At 41.4% G+C, this 6,604-nt stretch overlaps 1 protein-coding gene across 6 annotated transcripts in view; it reads left to right on the top strand.

Annotated features, from left to right (window-relative positions):
- Positions 1 to 288: 288 nt before the first annotated feature.
- Positions 289 to 6,604, top strand: part of RAD52 (RAD52 homolog, DNA repair protein) — a 34,295-nt gene continuing 27,979 nt past the window's right edge. For 5 of the 6 annotated variants that reach the window (XM_057701787.1, XM_057701786.1, XM_057701783.1 and 2 more), the window contains exon 1: positions 289 to 402. The gene's annotated coding sequence lies outside the window, so the exon portion shown is untranslated. The remainder of the gene's footprint in view (positions 403 to 6,604) is intronic. The other variant, XM_057701785.1, reaches the window with a different exon arrangement.

Here is a 6,604-nt window from a genome sequence, read left to right as displayed (position 1 = left end):
CGGCTTCTCTCCCTGTCCCCCGCAGTAGTCCGGCGCGTTCTGGATCGCACCCTCTTCCGAGAACCCTTTGCGCGGCCATCCCGAGCGCCCTTCCCCCGCTTTCAGGCGTGGGGAGCTGTCTTTGAACCGGACCTCCTTCCCAGGGTCCTGCGCGGTCACACCACAGCACCTTTCCGCGCGGGTTCAGCACGCCTCGGCCCGCCGCGCGGTGTCCCAGACCTTCTTCCCGGGATCCTTTGCGCGGCCGCCTCCGAGGGCACTTCTGCGCGTTGCGCGCTCTCTCTCCCGGCGCGTTCTTTCTCCCGGACCTTTTCCCCAGCGTCCTCTGCGCGGCCGTGCACGAGCGCTCCTTTCCGCGTTCAGCCGAGACGAAACTAAGTGCGCGCCGCGCGGAAGAGGCGCGTGAGTGGGGTGTCGGCTGTTTGGGGAGCTCGTCATGTGGGTCCCCGCTCAGTGGCCCCAGGCCCAGCGGCGTGCGCCGAACAGCGAGGGCGCCGTGGCCTGTGGGCCCCGGGCGGGGCGGGGCGGGGCGGGGCCGGGCCGGGGCCGCGGGGTCATTGCTGCCCGCGGGCCTGGGCGGAGGGCGCGTCCGCGGCTGGGGCGCCCGGCCGGAGCGGCTGCGACGGGGAAGGACTTACCGTTTAGGAGGAATTTGACGGGCAGCGTGTACTTAGCTTTTCTAGACCTTTTTTAAAAAATTGAGATGGAATTCACATACGATTAAATTCATCCTTGTAAAGAGATCAAGTATCTGGTACCTTTTAGGAAAGTTTGTCAGTGTTCCATTCTCAGTTCAGCACTTACTGGACCATCGGCTGTGGTGGTCGCAGGCAGAGAAGTGTCTGTGCCGCGGGTCTCATCAGAGACGCTGCCCAGACCGGCTATCCACTGATAGGAACTGGGTGGACTTGGAGATGACTGTCTGAGACATGTCACTGAGAGCTGTGGGAGAGGTTGGACCTCAAAGCAAGCCTAGTTAGTCCGTCTTCATTATTTGTGGATTCACGGACTGGCTAAAACTTCTCGGTAGTCCCCAAATAAATACTCGGGGCGCTTTGGCAGGTGTGCGGAGTGTTCGACGCGCACGTTTCCAGTTGAGGTTCAACGAGGCGTCCCTCTGCCTTCTTGTTTCAGCTCGTATTGTAAACTACCGTCCTTGTTGTGGTATATTTAGTGCCACAGTTTTATGCTTTTTTTGTTAGTGATTCCACTGTTGGTTTTTTTGTTTCTTGTTTTTTTTTTTTTTTAAAACATTAAAAAAATTGAAAGATTCTTTAAATTTTGTAATTCCTTACAACTTTCAAAAGTTCACACACATGAGTTCATATAATTGCGTAACAACGCTCTTCTTCCCACTACCCCTACATCGCCCCTTCCCTCCTACCCTCTCCTCACTGGTGACCACTAGTTTGTTTCCTATATTGGTAAGTCAGCTTCTTTTTTGTTTTGTTCACTAGTTTGTTGTATTTTTTTGATTCCACGTATGTAACGTCATACAGTATTTGTCTTTCTGACTTATTTCACTTAGCATAATGCCCCCCAAGTCCATCCATGTAGCTGTGATTTCACTGTTTAGAATGTCCTCCAAGCTTATTGCTGAAGTACTTGTCTAGTGTTCCTAAGTGAAGGAAGGCTGTGATACGCCTTACAGAGACAAGGCAACCTTCTTTTAGATGAGCTTTGTTCAGGAGTGTGTTATGTGCCGTTGGCCGTGAGTTCAGTGTTAAGGAATCAACAATATGTTAAATAGGGTGCCTTTAAAGAAACACACAAAGCGAGCTTCTGTGTTGACTGGTTGATGAAAGTGTAGTGACTGAAGGCTCGCAGGAACCTAGCCCTGTATTTCTGCTAGGAGCAGTGGCTGGGTATTGGATTATTCAGTGCTCATGGTAACTGCACAGCATAAGTATCATGAGTAGTGAGAATGGACTGTGTAACCAATTTAATTATTCAGGGGCGGAAAGCCTACTGGGGATATTTATTCAATTTCTGTGACTTTTAACATTTTTCCACTCAAGGTATTCATTTTTCATAACAGTCTGGCAGTTTTGAAGTGGAGAGGAGCTAAAATAAAGCTAAAATGCTCTTCATTCTGCAAGCTGGATATGGACTATGATAAGTCCTGGAGATTCAGTAGTTAGAATACTGCCCCTCTGTTCTCAGCAGCAGAGTGGGGATTATAGTGTTGCATGTGCTGTGATACATGTCTAAATGCTGTGGGAACATAGGATTAATTCTGTTTAGAGTATGGCGAGGTACAGAAGACTTCAAGGAAGAGGTGACATTTTGAAACCTATTTCCTTCTTTTTACTTAAGTAATTCTCCTTTTTCTACTCTGTTGCTAAATTAAAAAAGTATTACAAACATGAAAGCAGCATGTACGTAAATAGAAATAAAATAATTTTGATATCCAGTCCTGTTTGTTTTGATCCTCACAATTAGAACTTCACCAGTCACTGAGCTTGGTCACTTTTGCCTCTGTGATACACATCCAGAATCATCCTTTCTCTCTGTGACTGTTACCTTGGTTGAGCCTGTATCATTTCCTCTGTGGACTGTTGTAACATAGACTCCCAACTGCTGTCTTCTTCGACTAGTCACTGCTGACAAAGAGCTTTCAAAGCATAAACATAATCTTATAATTCTCAGCCTAAAATTTCCATTGTTCTCCCATGTTTACAAACTAAAGTTTTAAGCTTTTAAAGTGGCTTATTTAAGCCTTCATGATAATGCCCTGTCCTGTCTTTAATAAAGATGAGAAGAGGTCAGACAAAAAAGGAAACTCTCCTTATGTAGCGTTCCTTCTTCCCTCTTTACTCCTTCCTTCCTATCTCCACATATAATTTGAAATGCTTCTAGGTAATAAGGGAATAGATAGGAATAAAAACATTTTTGCGAGTCTTGTTTATGTTTTTTTTTAAGCTCTTTATTGAAATATAATTGCTTTATACTCTTGTACTAGCTTTTGAGGTACACTGAAGTGAATCAGCTATATTTATACATATATCCCCATACCCCTCCCTCGCGCTACTCTCCCCCACCCCGTCCTGGCCTTCTAAGGCATCACCCATCATTGAGTTGATCTCCCTTTGTTATACAGCAACTTCCCACTAGCTATCTATTTTACAGTTGGTAGTGTATATATGTCAATGCTACTCTCTCACTTTGTCCCAGCTTCCTCTTCGCCCCCCAACCCCTTGTCCTCCAGTCCATTCTCTGCATCTGCATCCTTATTCTTGCCCTGTCACTGGGTTCATCAGTACCATTTTTTTGTTTTGTTCTGTTTAGATTCTGTATATATGAGTTAGCATACAGTATTTTTCTCTTTCTGGCTTACTTCACTCTATGACAGACTCTAGGTCTATCCACCTCATTACATATAGCTCCATTTCATTCCTTTTTATGGCTGAGTAATATTCCATTGTATATATGTGCCACATCTTCTTTATCCTTTCATCTGTTGATGGGCATTTAGGTTGCTTCCATGTCCTGGCTATTGTAAATAGTGTGGCAGTGAACATTATGGTACATGTTTCTTTTTGGATTATGGTTTTCTCTGGGTATATGCCCAGTAGTGGGATGACTGGATCATATGGTAGTTCTATTTTTAGTTTTTTAAGGAACCTCCAAACTGTTTTCCAGAGTGGCTGTAGCAACTTACATTCCCATCAACAGTGCAGGAGAGTTCCCTTTTCTCCACACCCTCTCCAACATTTATTGTTTCTAGATGTTTTGATGATGGCCATTCTGACCGTTGTGAGGTGATACCTCATTGTGGCTTTGACTTGCTTTTCTCTGATGATGAGTGATGTTGAGCATCTTTTCATGTGTTTGTTGGCCATCTGTATGTCTTCTTTGGAGAAATGTCTATTTAGGTCGTCCGCCCATTTGTGGATTGGGTTATTTGCTTTTTTGGTATTAAGCTGCATGAGCTGCTTGTATATTTTGGAGATTAATCCTTTGTCCGTTGCTTCGTTGGCAAGTATTTTCTCCCATTCTGAAGGTTGCCTTCTTGTCTTGTTTATGGTTTCTTTCGCTGTACAAAAGCTTTGAAGTTTCATTAGGTCCCATTTGTTTATTCTTGATTTTATTTCCATGATTCTAGGAGGTGGGTCAAAAAGGATCTTGCTTTGATGGATGTAGTAGAGTGTTCTGCCTATATTTCCCTCAAGGAGTTTTATAGTGTCTGGCCTTACATGTAGGTCTTTCATCCATTTTGAGTTTATTTTTGTGTGTGGTGTTAGGAAGTGTTCTAATTTCATTCTTTTACATGTAGCTGTCCAGTGTTCCCAGCACCACTTATTGAAGAGGCTGTCTTTTTTCCATTGTATATTCTTGCCTCCTTTGTCGAAGATAAGGTGCCCATATGTGTTTGGGTTTACCTCTTAGTTCTCTATTCTGTTCCATTAATCTTCCTTTCTATTTTTGTGCCAGTACCATACTGTCTTGATCAATGTTTATCTTCTTAATATCTCTTGAATTCATCAATTTCTTGCTTACAGCCACTATCTTAGTTCAGACTCTTAACCACCGGTCCCCACAAGTCTTTTGTTTTTGTTTTTGTCATATGTGTTTATTTCTTTGGGAAAATACCTGTCAGAAGAATTCTTGGGTCATATGGCAAATGCATGTTTAATTTCTAAAGAAATTATCAGATTTGTTTTCAAAATTATAAAACCATACAATTTCTAGAAAAACATATAGAAGAATATCTTCATGATCTGGAGGTGTGCAAAGATTTCATAGACAAGGCTCAGAAAGCAATAATCACCTTAAAAAAAAGATAAATTGGATTACATTAAAATTGAAAACTTCTCTTTTAAGATAACTCTAAAAAAATGAATAGGCAGGCTCTGACACCTGTTTGACAAAGAACTGATATCCAAGGTATGTAAAGAACCATTAGGGTTCAAGGCCTGGGCCTAATCTTCTGTGGCCTGCTGCTCTACCTTTTGGAACTCCAGCTTCATCTTTTTTTTTTTTTTTTTTTGTATTTTTTAAATTTATTTTTTATTGCTTGGCTGCATTGGGTCTTTGTTGCTGCCCACAGGCTTTCTCTAGTTGCAGCAAGCCAGGGCTTCTCAGTGTGGTGGCTTCTTGTTGCAGAGTGCAGGATTTAGGAAAATGAGCTTTAGTAGTTGTGCTATGCAGGCTCAGTAGTTGTGCATGGGCTTAGTTGCTCCATGGCATGTGGGATCTTCCTGGACCAGGGATCAAACCCATGTCCCCTCCATTGGCAGGCAGATTCTTAACCACTGCACCACCAGGGAAGTCTCCTCTGGCTTCATCTTTAAGTCATTCTTTTTTCATGAAGGGTTCCATGTGTTTACAGCTGAGTAATTTTATCAGCCTGTTTCCTGCCAACATTGTATGAGAGTTCTAGTTGCTTCACATCCTTGCCAACTTATGGTGTTGTCTTTATTTTTAGTCATTCTGGTGGGTGTAGAGTGGTATGTCATTATGGTTGGTTTTAATTTTAGCCTTTGATTACTAATGATGTTGAGCACTTTTTCCTGTGTTTATTGACATTTTTATATCTTCCTTTGTGAAGTGCCTACTTACATCTTTTGCCCATTTAAAATTGGGTTAACTGTCTTTTTATTATTGAGTTATAGGAGTTTTTTATATGTCCTTTTTATATCCTGGATATCAGTCTTTGTGGTTGCCGACTCATTTTCTTAGAGCTGTTTTTGATAAGCAAAGCTTTACATTTTGTTGTTTGTCATATTTCTCTTTTTTTAGTCATATTTCTTTTTTTTCTTTTATAATTATTGCTTTCTGAGTCCTAAGTAAGAAATCTTGGCTACTGCCAGGTTGTGAAGATATACCTCCGTATTTTCTTGTAGAAATTTTATAGTTTTAGCTTTTATGTTTAGGCCTATGATCCATCTCTCGTTTTTGTGAATGGTGTTAAAATTATCTTGTGAAGAATATTAAATGTTCTTTCCATATAGATATCCAGTTGTTGCAGCAGCATTTGTTGAAAATGCCATTGTACTGCATTGGTACATTTGTTGAAATTCAGATGACTGTATACGTGGCAGTTGATTTCTGGACTCTTTTCTGTTCCATTGATCGGTCCTTCTGTTAGTACCACCGTATTTTAATTATAGTAAGTCTTGAAGTCATGCAGTATCGGACAAGAACTTTGTTGTCTTTCAAGTTTGATTTGGTTAGTTTAGATCCTTTGCATTTTCCACATAAATGTTAGAATCATCATCTTACCAGTTTCTACAAAAAACGTCTTGTAGGATTATGATTGCAGTGGTATTGAATCTTTAGATCAATTTGGGAAGAATTAACATATTAACAGTATTAAGTCTTCAAATGTGTGAATGTGGTGCATCTCCTGTTTAATTTAGGTCTTTAATTTCTTCCTGTGCTGTTTTATAGCTTGCAGAGGTCCTATGCATTGTTCATTAAATTTACTAAGTATGTTTTTTTAACTCAGAGTGGAGCTGTCGTTTATAGTGTCACTCTGTACACAATGTGCCATTTTTTCTCTGACTGCTTTTAGGTTTTTCTCTTTATTTTTGGTTTTTAGCATTTTGCCTATGGTTTGTCTAAGTGTGATTTTCTTTGTGTTTATCCTGCTTTGAGATTT

This window comes from Hippopotamus amphibius, chromosome 12 (assembly GCF_030028045.1).
Source record: "Hippopotamus amphibius kiboko isolate mHipAmp2 chromosome 12, mHipAmp2.hap2, whole genome shotgun sequence".
NCBI lineage: Eukaryota > Metazoa > Chordata > Mammalia > Artiodactyla > Hippopotamidae > Hippopotamus > Hippopotamus amphibius.
This window is presented reverse-complemented; position numbering and strand designations above follow the sequence as displayed.